Here is a 16,648-nt window from a genome sequence, read left to right on the forward strand (position 1 = left end):
ACCCTAAAGAATAATGTAGAATCTGCAAAACACCACATAACATGGATGAACTTGGAGGACATTATGCTGAGTGAGATAAGTCAATCACAGAAGGACAAATATTGCATTAGTCCATTACTGTAAAAGTCAAGGAAAGGTTTATCTATAGAAGGAAATTTTCTTTATTGGTTACCAGGGGTGGTAAATAAGGGTAGGGAATACTGTTAGATAGGTAAAGATTAAAAAAAAAAAAAATTGAGTGAGTAACTCACTGCATTGGTGGGTCTCATCAATAGATGCACATCAGAATCATCATGGGAATATTTTTAAAACAAGGATGCTAAGAATATACCCCCAGGGATTCAGATTTAATTGATCTAGAGCAAGGTCTATGTATTGGTATTTTAAAAAATCTATTGTGGTGGTTGTACTGTACAATAGGAGTTATAAGCCCCTGGATGAGGGTAACACTCTGATGTTCCAGGGGTACATAAAATAATAGGATAAAAACTGAACATATTTCTCTGCAAACTCCATCCTTCTCAAAGTTTGGAGAAAGCAGACTTGCGTTATTTGATTTTCCTCTTAAAAGGTTATTACAAGTGAAAAATATTATTTGATATTATGACAGACATAAATATACAGTAAAATAGAAAATGCACATGAAGTGTTCAGACAAAACTGTGTCCTAATATCCTAAAATGAATAAACTTATTCATTCACCTTTTTCTTCATTCAACACCATCCAGCAATCAGCAGCATGCACTCTCACACCATGGGATCTGTGACTCAATGCCTGTTCCCATTTCACCCACCTCTATATTGTCTCACCTCCCTAGTGACTGGCAGTGTGAATTCCTGTGTCACCCATATGATGACTGGTGAACTATGCTCCTTATGCTGATCTCCTGGCAACTGGCTGTGCACACACACAGTGCCCAACCCAGAGAATGCTCCCTGCACCCACAACATTGTGACTGGCCAGACAGACATATCCTGCCATTTTCACCTCTGCCAGATGACAGGCAGGAGATACTAGTGTTCTTATCCAATGTCAGTCAAGCTCCAATGCCATACATCCAACACCCAAACAGTTCTTGCAGGTCATCTGCATTTGCACTGAAACTCCTTGATACCCCATCACCTACTGAGACACCAATTTATATGCATATGCTGGGTCTACTCCATCCATTTGGGTAGCATTCCCTCACAGTGGACATGGAGGCATCCTGCCCTGATCATCATAGAATGCATTAACTGCTAACAGCAATCCAGAAGAACCCCACGGTCTCAAAAGAGAAAGAAAAAAAAAAAAAAATCAGCCAGGAACAGGGAAAAGAAAAAAAGCTGAAAACTAGAACCTGGGAGGGGAAGAAAAAATAAATACATTAATTAATCAATTAACACCTTAATGCTTTGGAGACAGCTGTTGTTGTTGTTGTTATGTGCTGTTGAGTCCAATCCAACTCATAGCGACCCCTCCTAGGGTTTCCAAGATGATATCACTATGGAAGTAGATTGCCTAACCTTCCTCCCGAGGAGTGGCTGGTGGGCTTGAACTGCTAGCCTTCTGGTTAGCAGTCAAGTGCCTTAGGCATTATGCCTATGAGAGCTCCCTACAAATCATACGATGAAATAGAATAAGTAGGCTCAGAGAGTTCTGGTAAGATGGCAAAATACACAGAAAGACTGCACAGACCCTCTTCAACAAAGAAAAGGGGAACCAATTAACACAGATACAGAAGATAATCCTGGACCCCTGAGCCTTAAGGGGAAGGATATAGAATTGGACTAAACTCCAACTAACCAAGAGAATTTGCATGGAAACAAAAAAGGAGACATATGGAGCTGCAGTCGGGCAGTGATACTAACAGCACAGACAACTCAGATATTGCTGAGTGGTGGTAGGACCTAAGAACTAACCTAAAAATCAGCCCTGCTAGCCAGGGACTACACGGAGGACTGCTCTGGTGGCTGGGGAATAAAAGGGGAAGCAGTGAAGAGGAAGGCCGGCTAAGCTGTGGACTTTTGCCTGTGTGGAGGGTGCATCCATTCTGAATGTTTACAAGTGGTTTGACCATTTTGGATATTTAAAGTGACAGCATCCTCCCAGATTTCAGGTACTGAAGAACAGGCTCCACTTGCTGGGAACCCCACGGACATTCTAGACCTGGACGACTGGAAAGGCAGGACATTCCCTTTGTTACTCTTATACCCCACACCCCTTTGGTGAATGGAGGTGTGTTCATGCCTCACTCCCACGAACCTTCTGGGCCAGCAGGAATCCCATCCCAGTCTGCGTGTTCAGACAGAGCCTGAGTCCCCTGCCCCATGCTACTCGATTTTTTTTTTTTCTGTTTTCTGTTTTTTAGTTTGTTTGTTTTTGTCTCTTTTAAAACTACTACTATTATTATTATTATAGTCCTTTTTACTATTATTCTTTATTCTTCCCCTCCCAGGTTCTAGTTTTCAGCTTTTTTTCTTTTCCCTGTTCCTGACTGAATTTTTTTTTTTTCTTTCTCATGGTTAAACCCATTCCTTGTTGCATTTTGCCCATTTCCTTTTCTTCATTATTCTCCTTCTCTACCTTTTTTCTCTTATTGCCCTCTCCCAAGATATTGCAGGGTTTTTTTGTTTTGTTTTGTTTTGTTTCTCCTTTTTATCATTTTTCTTTTTTGGTTACTGTTACTGTGTGATTACACGATGTGTTTTTTGTCCATTTGCTTTTACTTTTTTGATAGGTATTCAATTGTTATTTTTGTGTAACTGAGTGGAAAACAGCAACAGTCCCCATATGACAAACTACACCCATACCTCCTGCAGCTTCACTTACTGAGTGAGAGCCACCACTTCCTTCTCCAGCAATGGTCCAATAATAAAAAAACACCAAGAAGAGTCTGACTCACCCTTGACTGCTCTTCACAAACAGGTAACAGAGATCTAAATATAACAATGCCACAATGTCTAAGAAACAACAGATCATTACAGTCCACACAAAGAAGCAAGATAAAGTGGTAGAAGCAAGGGAGCAGGATACAGACCCAGAACAAATCCCTGAAGAAGAAGCAGCATTGGAACTCTCTGATAAGGAATTCAAAAGAATTATATTTAGGTATCTTCAGAGGATTGAGAGGCAGACCAAGGAAAACACAGACAAAACCCTAGAAGAATTTTGCAAGAAAATACAAGAACAAAATGACAAAATAAATGAAAAATTATAAATGATTCCAAATCTATAGATAGAAATTCAGAAGATTAATACTAAATTGTCAGGAATATATAATACATTGAAAGGGTAAAGGAGTAGAATTGATGCAATGGAAGACAGAATTAATGAGATTGAAGACAAATATCTGACTATTTCTTTGGAAAGAGATCAATCAGATAAAAGATCAAAACAAAATGAAGAAAGCTTAAGGTTCATGTGGGATACCATCAAAAGGAATAACCTAAGTATATCGGAATTCCAAAAGAGGAAGAGAAAAAGAAAACTACTGATAAAATTGTCCAAGATTTGTTGAAGAGAACTTCCCTGAAATGATGAAAGATGAGAATATACCCATTCAGGAAGTCCAATGAACCCCAAACAGGATAGACCCCAAAAGAAAATCACCAACACAAATCATCATCAAACTCACCAAAACCAAAGATGAAGAAAGAATCCTGAAAGCAGCACAGAAAACATGAAAAGTTACCTACAAAGACAACCAGCAAGAACAAGTTCTGGTTTTTCAGCAGTAACCATGCAGGCAAGAAGGCAATGGAATGGTATATATAAAACTCTGAAAGAGAAATATTTCCAACCAAGAATTATAGACCCAGCAAAATTGTCCCTCAGATATGATGGTGAAATTAGGAGATTTCCAGATAAGCAGAAATTAAGGGAATTTTTTAAAACCAGGCCAACCTCACAGGAGATACTAAAGGGAGTCCTGTGAATAGAGAGCAAATAATAGCAAACAACAACTAACCATTCATACACAAGATGACATAACCCAGAACCCAACACAGCTATGGAAGTATCCAAAGCAAAATAAAATTACAAGATTGTAAACAGGGAACCAGAGACATCATTTGATGAATGAAGACAACTACAAACTGAAAAGAGGGCAAAAATAGTGTAGTTACAGAACTTCTAAATTGTGAGGAAGTCAGGAGAGTTACAAGATAGAATGAACTGTTCTAAACTTGGGGTGATAATTATAAATCATGAGGTAACCTCAAAGAAAAATGATGAACCTTCACATAACAATAAAAAAGAGGACAAGCACAAATATTTAGCAAATACTAAAACAATAGCAACAAAGGAAATGATAACACAATTCAGAAGCATAATGAGCTCAGTATAGAAATTGTATAGAACAAAGAAACCAAGAACACCAGGAAAAAACACATAACAAAATGATAGCAACCAATTCATACTTGTGGGAAATTACCCTGAATGTCAATGGATTAAATGCACCACTCAAGAGATGGATAGCTGCAGACTGAATAAGAAAATATAACCCAACAATATGCTGTTCACAAGAGACACACCTTAGAGACAAAGACAAAAATAGACTATAAATCAAAGATTGGAAAAAGATATATCAAGCAAATGACTACCAAAAAAGATCAGGAGTGGCAATATTAATTACTGGTCATATTGACCTGAATACAAAAATCATCATATGAGACAAGGAAGGACATTATATAATGATTAAAGAATCAATTGAACAAGAAGATATAACCATAATAAATATCTATGGACCCAATGAAAGAGCTCTGAATACATAAATCAGACTTCAAAAGATTTGAAAAGGCAAATGGATGACTCCACAGTCATAGGAGGAGACTTTAATACACTACTTTCAATGAAAGACAAAACAACTGGAAAGAAAATCAACAAAGATGCAGAAGAGCTAAACAATCCAATCCACCAACTTGACCTTATAGACATTTACAGAGCAATTCACCCAACAATAGCACAATATACATTCTTTTCCAGTGCACATGTAACATTCTCCATAATAGACCATATGTTAGGACATAAAGCAAGCCCTAATAAATTTAAAACATTGAAATATTGCAAAGAATCTTCTCAGATCACAATGGTATCAAATTAAAAATCAACAATAGGAAGATCAATGGAACAAGAGCAACATGGAAATTGAACAACACCCTCCTCAGAAACAACTGGGTAATAGAAGAAATAAAAAATTAAATTAAAACATTCCTTGAATCAAACGAGAATGAAAAGAAAACATAACAAAATCTGTGGGATGCAGCAAGAGCAGTGTTCAGAGGCCAATTTATAGAAATAAATGCACACCAAACAAATCACTTTAAATCAAAATCTCCAACAATTAGAAAAAGAACAGCAAGAACATCCTACAGTCACCAGAGGAAAGGATATCATAAAGATTCAAGCAAAAATCAATAAAACAGAAAATAGAAAGACAATAGAAAAAATCAAAAAGACTAGAGGTAGGGTTTTTTTAAAAAGATTAATAAAATTGACAAACCACTGGCAAATTTAACAAAGGAAAAGAGGGAGAGAAAAATAACATGAATAAGAAACGAAATGGGCAACATCACAACAGAACCAACTGAAATAAAATGGATAATATCAGGAAACTATGAAGAACTGTATTCCAACAAATTTGGAAATCTGTAAGAAATGGATATATTTCTAGGAACACACTAGTTACCTAAACTAACACAGACTGAGGTGGAAAAGTTGAACACACCCATAATAAAGAAGAAACTGAACAGGTCAGAAATAAATTACCAATAAATAAAGTCCTGGCCCAGATGGTTTCACCAGAGAATTCTACCAAATTCTATCAAACATTCAGAGAAGAACTGACACCAATCCTACTCAAACTATTTCAAAATATAGAAAAAGATAGAATCCTCCCCGATTCATTTTATGAAGCAAGCATAACCTTGATACCAAAACCAGGAAAAGGCATCACTCAAAAGGAAAACTACAGACCAATATACCTCATGAATATGTTGTAGTTGTTGTTGTTAGGTGCCGTCCAGTTGTTTCCAACTCAGTGACACCATGCACAGCAGAACGAAACACCACCCATTCCTGTGCCATCTCCATGATCCTTGCTAGACTTGAGCTCATTGTCGCAGCCACAGTGTCAATCCATCTCATCGAAGGCCTTCCCCTCAATCATTGACCCTCCACCTTACCAAGCATGACATCCTTCTGCAGGGAATGACCAAAAAAGGTGAGACGAAGTCTGGCCATCCTCATTTCCAAGGAGCATCTCAGCCACACTTCCTCCAGGACAGATCTGTTAGTTCTTTTGGCAGTCCATGGTACCTTCAGCATTCTTTGCCAGCACCACAACTCAAAAGAATCAACTCTTCTTTGGTCTTCCTTGCTCATTTTTCAGCTCTCACCTGCATACAAGGCGATTGGAAATATCTTGGCCTGTGTCAGGTGCACCTTAGTCCTCAAGGAGACATCCTTGCTCCTCAGCACTCAAAAGAGTTCCTTCGTAGCCGACCTGCCCAGTGCTACACATCGTCTAATGTCCTGACTGCTGCTTCCATTGGTGTCAATTGTAGAACCAAACAAAGTGAATTCTTTGACAACCTCAATCTTCTTTCCATTTATCGTGATGCTGCTTATTGGTCCAGTTGTGAAGATTTTTGTCTTCTTTGTATTGACATGTAATCCGTACTGCAGACTGTGTTTCTCAATCTTCATCAGTAAGTGCCTCAAGTCATCCTCACTTTCAGCAAGCAAAATTGTATCCTCAGCGTATCTCAGGTTGTTAATGATTCTTCATCCAATCCTGATGCCACGTTTTTCTTCATATAGTCCAGTTTCTCGGATTATTTGCTCAGCATATAGATTGAATAAGTATGGAAAAAGGATACAACCCTGATGCACTCCCTTCCTGATTTTAAACCTTGTAGTGTCCCTTTGTTCCATTTGAATAACAGCTTCCTGGTCAAGGTACAGTTTCCTCATAAGTACAATCAAGTGTTCGGGAATTCCCATTCTTCTCAATGTTATCCATAATTTGTCATGATCCACACAATCAAATGCCTTTGCATAGTCAATAAAACACAAGTAAACATCTTTCTGGTATTCTTTGCCTTGAGCCAAGATCCATCTGACAGCAGCTATGATATCCCTTGTTCCACATTCTCTTCTGAATCCAGCTTGCACCTCTGAAAGTTCTCTGTCAACATACTGCTACAACCGTTTTTGAATTATTTTCAGTAAGATCTTGCTTGCATGTGATATTAATGATATTGTTTGATAATTTGCACATTCTGCGGGATCACCTTTCTTTGGAATGGATAGAAATATGAATCTCTCTTCCAGTCAGTTGGCCAGGTAGCTGTCTTCCAAATCTCTTGGCATAACTGAGTGAGTGCTTCCAGTGCGGCATCCATTTGTTCAAATATCTCAATGGGTATTCTGTCTGTCAATTCCCAGAGCCTTGTTCTTCACCAATTCCTTCATTGCAGCTTTGACTTTCTTCTTCATTACCTTTGGTTCTAGATCATATGCCACCTCCTGAAATGGATGAAGATTGACCAGTTCTTTTTGGTACAGTGAATCTGTGTATTCTTTCCATCTCCTTTTGATGTTCCCTGCATCATTCAACATTTTTCCCTTAGAATCTTTCAATATTGCAACTCGAGGCTTAAATTTTTTCCTTAATTCTTTCAGCTTGAGAAATGCCAAGACTATTCTTCCACTTTGTTTTTCAAACTCCAGGACTTTGCACATTTCATTATAGTAATTGACTTTGTCTTCTTGAGATGCTCCTTGAAATTTTCAATTCAATTCCTTTATCTTATCATTTCTTCCATTTGCTTCAGCTACTCTTCTCTCAAGAGCAAGTTTCAGAGTCTCTTCTGTCATCTATTTTGGTCTTCTCTTCTTTTGTTGTCTTTTTAGTGATCTCTTGCTTTCTTCATGGATGATGCTCTTGATGTCATCCCACAAATCTTGTGTTTCTCAGACATTGGTGTTCAATGCATCAAATCTATTCTTTATTTTTCTTTACTTTTTATTTCTCTTGGGGACCTGCTCAGCTCCTGAGGCTTCTGCTCTGCTGTTGGGCCTTGCTGTTGCCTAGAGGAACCCTGCACATGATCTCCTGAGTCTCTGCCACTGGTACTTTCTAAACTTGTGCTGCCAGCTCCTGCCATGCTACCTGAGCCAGTGGGACTTCCTTGCCACCTTGCTACCCCTGCTTCCTGGTGAGGGAAGGTATGCAATTCCTGCACGTGGCACATGCAGGCCTTTCTTGTCCTGCACAGGAAAGTGTTACAGCTTTTTTTTAACTCCCCTGATAAGCCTCCTGTCCTGAGGTATCGAGTTCCACCCTGTGTAGAAAGACCCTTGCACAGCATCCCCAGAGGCAAACTTTGCTTGGGGCATACACAGGTCTCTGCCCTTCAGGGGCAAGTGTTGCAGCTTTTTTTTAGCTCCAGCAGTGAGCCTCCTGTCCTAAGAAGCTCAATTGTCACATTGTGGGCAGGGCAGGTTTACTGCCACTTTCTCTTGTAGTCTTCAGCATTCATTCTTTTGAGTCTAAAAGGTTTGCAGCACAGGGACCCTAGGTCCTTGGTCTAAAGGACTCACTCTTCCTTAAACTTTTCTTGATGGTAGGGAACCGCTGAACCTCTTTAAGATTGGCCTCTTCTTTTCTTTTTTTTTTTTTAATTTTTTTATTTTATTTTAAGAGCTTGTTTTACATTCAAAGTCACACGTACATTTAATTTCATTCCTCATTCACCATGTCCAACCCTAACCCAATCTCCTCCCCTCCGTACCCTGCAACCCTCCCCCTGTTCCCCTCATAATTATACACTCCTGTTTGTCCTGCATTTCCTTAGTTTGAATGTTGGTCCTCTGGTGTCCCATGGTCTATTGCTTTAAGGGATGTATTACCATTGAGTGTGTGGGTGCGGCATCCTGGGTTGAGTGATCTGAGTGTACATCTTGTTAACTACTGGGCTGAGAGCCCACCCCTTTGGGTGAGTTTTATTCAAGGCTCTGAATGTATTTCAGGGCCATAGTATGGGAGTCTCACCACATTTCATCTGACCAGTAATTCTGGTCATTATTGAGCTTTTGGATTTTGTTCCATGTTTTCCCTCCCACTCTATCCAGGATCTCCAGATTTGGTCCTTTCCTGAGTGGTTGGCATTGGTAGCTGGGCACCATCTGGTTTTTCTGGTCTCAAGGGCCATTGTGTCCTAGGGTTGATTGCTTCTAAATGTCCTTTTTTTTTGGTGAATTCTTCTTCACATCTGACACTAGGAGACCATTAGCTGCATCTTAGATGGCTGCTTGAAAGCTTTTAAGACCCCAGTCACTACTCACCAATGTAGAATATGGAGCAACACTTTTACGTATTTTGTTTTGGCAATTGAGTCTGGTGTACCGCAGTACTATGGTCCTGAGGTAGTAGCTCTATTGGATCTCTCTCCCATAGTGTTGGGATTTCTGTGAATGATTACTCTGTGTCTGTCTTCTATTGTTTCTGTAAGGACTGCAGGTATTTTTTATTGCTGGTGTCTGTACTAGATTAACCTAAGCTGAGTCTATCCTTGGTCTAGAGTATACCTCTATTCACTGATCCTGGTCTGATTATCTCAGGAGTTTATGTATTTATCTGTATAGCCTAGTGTTTGGTGTTAATGGCAATGTGGTATTGTGGACACATTGGTTGGTTTTAGCATCTGTCATCTATCTTATGTGCACAGTTCAGTGTCCTCTCATTTCCCAATGTTATCATGGTGGTCATATATCTTTCCCATATATCCCTCCCCCTACCCAAATCTATTCTTTAGATGGTCTCTAAATTCAGGAGGGATATATTCTAGATCAGATTTTGGCTCTGATGGACTTGTTTTAATTGTCTTTAACTTCAAGTTAAACTTACATATGAGCAGTTGATGGTCTGTTCCACGATCAGCTTCTGGCCTGGTTTTGGCTGAAGATATTGAGCTTTTCCACTGCCTTTTGCCACAGATGTAGTCAATCTGATTCCTATGTCCCATCTGGTGAAGTCCACATGGAACAGCCACCATTTGTGTTGTTGAAAAAAGGTGTTTGCAATGAACAAGTCGTTGGTCTTGCGAAATTCTACCATGCGAGTTCCAGCATTATTTCTGTCACCAAGGCCAAATTTTCCAACTACCAGTGATTCTTCTTTGTTTCCAACTTTTGCATTCCAGTCACCAGTGATAATTAAAACATCCTGATTGCATGTTCAGTCAATTTTAGACTGCAAGAGTTGATAAAAATCTTCAACTTCCTCATCTTTGGCTTTGGTGGTTGGTGCATAAATTTGAATAATAGTTGTATTAACAGGTCTTCCTTGTAGGCGTATGGATATTATCCTATCACTGACAGCATTGTACCTCAGGACAGATCTTGAAACATCCTTTGTGATGATGAATGCCACACCATTCCTCTTCAAACTGTCATTCCCGGCATAGTAGATCATATGGTTGTCTGATTCAAAATGGACAAAACCAGTCCATTTCAGCTCACTAATGCCTAGGATATCAATCTTTATGCATCCCATTTCATTTTTGACAACTTCCAATTTTCCTAGATTCATACTTCGTACATTCCATGTTCTGATTATTAATGCATGTTTGCCACTGTTTCTCCTCACTTTGAGTGGTGCCACGTCTGCAAATGGAGGTCTCGGAAGCTTTACCTTATCCATATGAGTAAGACTGATTTTACTCTGATAATGCAGCTCTTGCCCAGTCCTACTTTGAGAGCTTTCTAAGCTAAGTGACTCATCTTCCTCCGCTATATTGGACAATTTCTCCAGACTATTCGTAAAGTTGTGCAGTAATGTATCAGACACTGTTTCTCTGCTATTCATAAGGTTTTCCCTGGCAAATTCTTTGAGAAGTGGATGGCCTCCTCCTTCCTAGTCTGTCTCAGTCTGCTAGCCGGGCTGATACCTGTGCACCATGTGCACCCCACTGGGTTTGAAACACCAGTGGCACAGCCTCAAGACTCACAGCAACACATCACCACAGTAGGACAACCAACAGACAAGTTTGTCTCCCTTAGCTATTGGACCCCTCCAACCACCCTTACCTGGATCCCTGCAGCTGACCCCTCGATCTATTCCTGTCTGCTTTGCCTTTTCTGTCCTCTCCCTGCCTTCCTACCTTGCTGCTTTTGGGGCATGGCATGGGTTTCCTCTCCTCACCTGGGTCCCTGTGGCTGACTTCTCAATCTGTTCCAGTCCCTTTGCCTTTTTTGGTCACTTTAAATATCCCGCCCATGAATGTAGATGCAAAAATCTTCAACAAATTCCTAGCCAACAGACTCCTACAACATATCAAGAAAATAATTCATTATGACCTATTGGGGTTAATATCAGGTATGCAAGGATGGTTCAACCTTAGAAAAACAATTGATGTCATCCACCACATAAATAAAACAAAGGACAAGAAACACATGATCATATCAATTGATAAAGAAAATGCACTTGATGAAATCCAACACCCATTCCTGATCAAAACTCTGAGCAAAATAGGAGTAGAAGGGACATTCCTCAACACAATAAAGGGCATTTATGCAAAACCAACAGCCAACATCATTTTCAATGGAAAGAGACTGAAACCATTCCTCTTGAGAACAAGAACCAGACAAGGATACCCTCTATCACCACTTCTTTTCAACATGGTACTGCAAGTTCTAAGCCAGGGCCATAAGGCAAGAAAGGAAAATCAAAGGCATCCAAATTGGTAAGGAAGAAGTCAAACTATCCATATTTGCTGATGATATGATTCTATAGCTAGAAAACCCAAGAGATTCAGTCAAAAATATACTGGAACTAATTGAGAGATTCAGCATTGTGGCAGGTTACAAGATCAACATCCAGAAATCAGTTATGTTCTTCAACATTGGCAAAGAGATTGCTGAAAAAGAAATAAGGAAATCAATACCATTTACAATAGCTACAAAAAAAAAAAAATACTTGGGAATAAATCTCTTACCAGGGATAAAAAAACACCTGTACAAAGAAAACTGTAAAACACTACCTCAATAAACCATAAGAGATCTACAGAAATGGAAGAACATATGATGCTCATGGATAGGAAGATTGAACATTGTGAAAATGTCAATTCTGCCGAATGCAATCTACATATTCATTGCAATCCCAACCCAGATCCCATAAACATTCTTTAAGGATATGGAAAAACCAATCACTAACTTTATATGGAAAGGAAAGAGACCTAGGATAAGCAAAGCATTATTGAAGACAAAGGGCAAAGTAGGAGGTCTCACACTCTCACATCTTAAAACATTCTACAGCCACTGCAGCCAACTGCCTGGTATTTGTATAATGACAGACACATAGACCAGTGAAATAGAATTGAGAACCCAGAAACAGATCCATTGGACTATCATAGCACTAATTATAATAACCAAAAGATAGAAACAGCCTAGGTGCCCATCAGTAGAAGAATGGATAACCAAACTATGGTACATACACACAATGAAATAGTATGCAACCATAAAGAATAATGCAGAATTGGCAAAACACCACATAATGTGGTTTAACTTGGAAGATGTTATGCTGAGTGAAATAAGTCAATCACAGAAGGACAAATATTCTATTAGTCCATTATTGTAAAAAATCAAGGAACGGTTTATACATGCAAGAAAATTTTCTTTCTTGGTTACCAGGGGTGGCAGGGGAGGGGAGGAAACACTGTTAGATAGGTAGAGACAAGTATTGATTTGGGTGAAGAGAAGGGCAAGGTACCAAATATGAGTGATCAACATGGTGGCATTGAAGAAGAAGAAGACATAGAGAGGTGCAGAGGAAGTGCAAACAGCAAAGATGAAGCCTTTTGCACACACAGTACTGTGTTGTCAGTAAAGGCAAACATTGATATACAGGAGGATAGATGGGTGGACAGGATGAACTATTAGGTATGTCTATGCAGGGGGGACTGTGCCCAAGACCATGTATAGGGTTGACAGACAATGTTTCTGCAAGTGTATTTGTATGTTCTATAAGAATTCCCAGGTATATAGTAGAGCTGACAAGGGAAAATTTTGTAGTCACTTCTTGGCCATAGTCAGCCACCCAGAGGGAATGAGTATTTGAACCTGTGGGCTCAGGACCATAGTAACAGGGGACATAAAGCTCAACTGGCATAACATACTATGCAAAAACATTGTTCCACATCCTACTTTGGCGAGTAGCAACTGGAATCTTAAAAGCTTGCAAGCAGCCATCTAGATGCAATGATCAGTCTCTCCTTGTCTAGAGCAAAGAAGAATTAAGAAAACCAAAGATGCGTGGAAAAAATTAGTCCAAGTGACTGGTACACAACTATGAGACCAGAAGAACTAGATGGTGCCCGGCTACCACTGTCAACCACTTGGAGTTGGATCTCTGTAGAATATTCTAGATAGAGTCAGAGAACAACATGAACAAAACTCAAAATTATATATATAAAAAAAAGAACCAGTTCTGCTGGTCTGATGGAACCTAATGGAACCACTGAGACTATGGCCCCTATTTGCCCTTCAGGTCTGGAAGTGAACCCACTCCTGTGGCTTCCAGCCACACAAAAGACAAGCCTATCAGCTGTACATTTACATTAGGTAGATACACTCCTTGGCGAAATCAATCATGGGAGAATAGAAGGGTTGTATATGCACAGGAAGACAGCTCTGGCAGCAGGAGTGTATGGGAGGGATGGACACAAGGAAGAGGTAACTATAGGGAGGAAGTGGGAGGGGACCATTACATTGGGGTAAATTGTAGTCAATATCATGAGACAAACTGATGTGAACTGCTGTAGGGAAAGTGAATTTACTCTATAAACTTTCACCCAAATCACAGTAAAAATTAAACAGTCTCAGGGGTTCCTCTAGTTTCTCTAGATCTAGTAGTTCATGCCTTCTTTATGAATTTGAGTTTTGTTTCACATTTTTTGCCCATTCTATCTGGGAACTTCTATTGTGTCCCTGCTCAGTAGGGGTAGGCAGGCACTATCTAGTTCTAGTTTCAGGTTAGAAGAGGCATTGGTTCATGTAGGCTATTAGTCCCATGGACTAATTTCTTCTTTAAGCCTCTGCTTTCCTTCATTCTCTTTTGTTCCAGATGATTAGAGATCAAGAGTTGTATCTTTGATGGCCACTCACAAACTTTTAAAACCTCAGACACTACTCACCAAAGTAGAATGTAGAACATTAACTTTGTGAACTACATTAATCCAACTGACTAACTTGTCCAGCAAGACTATGGTCTCAAGCCTTCTAATGCAATAAACCAGTCCTGAGTGTTGTTTGGATATGTCTAGGAAGCTTCTGTAGGAGCTCAGGTAGCATAGTGCCTAAGGCACTTGACTGCTAACTAGAAGGCTGATGGTTCAAATCCATCAGCCACTCCTCGGAAGGAAGGTTGGACAATCTACTTCCATAGTGATACTGCCTCGGCAACCCAAGGAGGAGTCATTATGAGTTGAATCCGACTTGACGGCACATAACAACAACAACAACAGGAAGCTTCTGTAACTGTCCTCCCTGTGTGGTTTGTTGTATATATAGAAATCTATGCTACACAGTGGTAAAGCTCTTGGCTGTTAACCAAAATGTCAGAAAATTGAACCTACCAGCTGCTCCGTGGAAGAGTGTACTTCCATAAAGACCACAGCCCTGGAAACCATTGAGGCAGTTCTACTCCATCCTGTAGGGTCACTATGAGTCCAAATCCACTCATTGGCAATAGTTTTTGTTTGTTTGTTTGTTTGTTTGTTTATACATGCAGCACATATCAATATGCATATACATTTGCCTACAGATATACCTCTGCATGCACATGCATGCATTCGTATATGCCTTCCTATATGCATTTATGCATCTATGTCTACCTATATACTCACTCACCTACATATTTTTTGGTTGTTTTTTTGTTTTTTTTTTACTGTTGCTGTGAAATTGTGTATGTTACATCATTTACCCAAATTGTCCCTTTTTCTAATGTGCTTCTTAGTGTCTTTATTTACCTTGGTCAAGTTGTATTGACTTCATTCACATTTGGGATGGCTGTTCTTGTCACCAAAAATAACAATTGTCTACTGTCTAGAAAAGGAGAAGCTCTAGTAGCATAGTGCCTAAGGCACTTGACTGCTAACCAGAAGGCTGGTGGTTCAAACCCACCAGCCACTCCTCGGAAAGAAGACTGGGCAATCTACTTCCGTAGTGATACTGCCTCGGCAACCCAAGGAAGGGTTGCTATGAGTCGGGGCCAACTCAATGACACATAACAACAACATCTAGAAAGTGACTCCCCTTCCCTCTTTCTCCTATCCCTGGTGATCACTAAAGGCTTTGCTTTCTGTATGTGTATGTATTCTTGACTCTTTTCTTTTTATCATAATGGGACCATGCAATATTTGTCTTTTATGATTGACTAATTTCATTCTGCATAATGTCCTCCAGATTCATCAATGTTATGTTTCACAGACTTCACATTATTCTTTATAGCTGCATCACATTCATAACAATTTGTTTATGCATTCAACTTTGATGGGAACTTAGGTTGTTTCTCTCTTTTTGCTATTGTGAATAATGCTGCAAAGAACATAAACTCACTGTCATTGATTTGAGCCTGACTACCATTGGGTTGCCAAGGCTGTGAATCTTTAAAGAAGCAGATTATCTCATCTTTCTTCTGTAAAGTGGCTGGTGGGTTTGAACCACCAACCCTTTGGTTAACAGCCAAATGCCTTAACCACTACACCACCAGAGCTCCTTGCAATGAACATAGGTGTGCATGTATCTATTTGCGTCACTGCTCTTTTGTCCCTGGGACTTATACCTAGGAGTGGAATTATTGGATCATATATCATTCCTACTTATAGCTTTTTGAGGAAGTGCTATACTGTTTTCCATTGAAACTATACTATTTTACAATCTCCACAGCAATGTATAAGAGTTCTAATTCCCCACAACCTTGATAACATTATTTTTTGTTTTCTGTCTTTCTCATCACTGCCATTTTTGCACAGTGAGAAATTGGAGTTTTGATTTGCATCTCTCTAATGGCTAATGATCACAAGCACCTTTCAAGTATTTCTTGGCTATCTGAATGTCCTCTTTGGTAAAGTATCTGTTCATATCTGTTCTGGTTACCTAGTGCTGCTCTGACAAGAAATATACCACAAATGGATGGCTTAAACAAACAGGAGTTTATTCTTACAGTTTGGAGGCTTTAAGTCCAACTTCAAAGTGCCAGGCACTAGGAGCTGGGTGAAAGCTCCTGAACCTTGGGGTCTAGCTAGACCTTGCGGTCTAGCTCTGCCTCCTGCTCCCGGCCCACTGGAGCTAGAAGCATTTCTTTACTCAGACAGCTGCAGGCTGCTGAGGCTGAGAAGCCCCAAGGTTGACAAGTAAAAAAGCATAGTCCTGATGTTACCAAACCACATGTCAGGCCATTAACTTAAGTCCACTGTCGGAAGAGAAGTCCCAAGGTCACCAGAGCATAGCAGGCTGCTGAGCAACGACATGGCTACCTGCAGGGTCCAAGCATGTCATAGGCTAGAGACCATTCCCAAGACTTCTCCTTATATACAGGAAGCAGACCACATCCCAAAGGCAGCTACTCAGCTGCTTGTGGTAGATCCCACCATGGAGTTGATT

The sequence above is a fragment of the Orycteropus afer genome, unplaced genomic scaffold, assembly GCF_000298275.1.
Source record: "Orycteropus afer afer isolate SDZICR_OR568_19922 unplaced genomic scaffold, OryAfe1.0 scaffold00270, whole genome shotgun sequence".
Taxonomy (NCBI): domain Eukaryota; kingdom Metazoa; phylum Chordata; class Mammalia; order Tubulidentata; family Orycteropodidae; genus Orycteropus; species Orycteropus afer.